The sequence below is a fragment of the Cupressus sempervirens genome, chromosome 3 (genome assembly GCF_028749045.1).
Source record: "Cupressus sempervirens isolate cs-2001-9-10 chromosome 3, ASM2874904v1, whole genome shotgun sequence".
Taxonomy (NCBI): Eukaryota; Viridiplantae; Streptophyta; class Pinopsida; order Cupressales; family Cupressaceae; genus Cupressus; species Cupressus sempervirens.
In genome coordinates, this window is record NC_143120.1 from 827,077,336 (window position 1) to 827,079,539 (window position 2,204).

Consider the following 2,204-nt stretch of genomic DNA (forward strand, 5'->3'; position numbering starts at 1 on the left):
CTTTTTTAGATTTGATCCCACAAAAAATCTATAGATAGGTAAATACTATACTATTGTGCTAATAAATTTATAAATAAATACTTTAAAATTAGCTTATTGTTCAAAAATAGTCTAACTTCCATAATAAATGAATAATTAAAAAGGTATGTTATAATCATGTTGTCTTAAAGTTTCCAATACAAATGAAGGTAAACAATTGAATGGGTGATATGATTAATAACTCAATTCTTGATGGAGCATCTAGTGAATTTTATGATTAGAGTGGTTATATAGTTGTTGGGGCTTTCGGTACAAACTTTCGTAACACATAGCTTTCTTTAGGCCTTCTCATGCTATCAAGGCTAGGTTCCATTTCTTGACTTTTGAGGATGAACATAGTGGTGTATTCCCTGTTGTTGTCCATTTGTGGCCTTTTTCATTAAGGATTTATTTTCCATGCATCTAGGAGATTTTATTTCTGTACCTAGAAGATTTGTGTTTCCTCTACTTTTCATCTCATCGACGTGTTCTCTAGTTTCCTAGGGTTATATGGGTGGCCCTATGGGGGCTTCAAACAAAGCCACTTGGGAACTTTTCAATAGTTTCTTATCTTGCAAAGAATTTTCCCAAAGGGGCTTTGAACGAGCCCGTGTCAACTAGGCAAATTATTATTTTATTTTATTTTTTTGTATGATTCATATAAATGGATATTAGTGTTGATTTTCTAAATCAAATGAAAATTACTTCCAAATTCTTTTTTTTTTCAAGAAATATGAAGAAGACTTAAAAATATAGGAAATTTTCATTTTAAAGGAAAATTGGTAGTTTTAAAAAGAATGAAGATGGGACAAAAAGGAGATATGTGAGTTAGAAGGATTGATTGAAGTAATATTGCTGACTATTGTTGTCAAAGGGGGATATAATGTGTTTCAAGGTATGGAGTAAACCCAAAGTGAGAGAATGAGTTGAAGATGTTGCTGAACAAAGAAGCCAATCATAAGGGGGAGAGAAGGATTTGATTAATAAGTTTTAAATAATGGAGTAATAGGAAAAATTTATCTAGAGAAACACACACACACACACACACACACACACACACAAACATGTGTGTGTGTGTGTGTGTGTGTGTGTGCATGCATATATATGTTTATCTCTTTTCTCAAGCATATGAGGTCATGCATTTTCAGAGTAGTAGTTATGAAGTCTTGCATTAGGAATAGATATAGAGAGAACCTCTTGTTCTACTATCATTTTAGGGAGATCTTTAGAGTCCATTTTATTCAGTATATTCTTAGAGAAAATGTGGGTACATGATGTAACATCTTCATAGACCCCATCACTACCATTTGAAGCTACCTCACGATCAATACATTTTCTTGGATCAACTCTCCAATCTTACATTTGAAAGTCACTTGTGAAAGCCAATACTTCTTATAGTCTTTTTGATAAAAAAAAGGATCTAGATATGCTGAAAGTAGATAAATTAATAGGAAATAATAAAAATTATGACAATGATATATGCTTAATTATAATGACATTGAAACAAGGTAGAGAAAACATACTTTATTTAATTGACTACCACAACAATGCATTACAATGCCTCTCTCTATATAGATGGTTTCCATTATCTATATGCTAGTAGAAATCTCTAGAATCTACATTGGAGTTGACTCAATTACCTTCTACATGACTAAGGAAACCATGATATGTTTGACACTACTAATAGTTTCTTCAATCATAGGCTAGAAGCATAATAGACTTTAAACCAAATAGAAGTTTACTTATGATACCTTGATAAAACAGATCTCTATTGTGTAGATTTATAGGACCACACAACAGATGTTGTAGTTTAGTTTAAGGTGGTGTGAATTAATTTATCCAACACTATTATGTGGCAGAAATTATTATAATAAAAAATTCAAATTGGATGGGTCTTAACATTAAGCCTTCTTAGGTATCCATTAAAAACATAGATTTTGGTTCGCCATATCAATATCACATTTTAAAAAAAAATTAAAAACATTTTTTCATTATTCTTTAGGCTTTTAACTAGTTCATACATAACTAGTTGGGATTTCTCCAAACTAATACAATTCCTTTTTCTCTAGGATTTCACCCAATCAAGTGATTTTGGCTTACCCATAACCCTTCAAACAACAAACTTTTTATTTTTTAACCTAAACAAATAGTACTAGCTTACCACAAACCCTTCAGAGACTTAATGC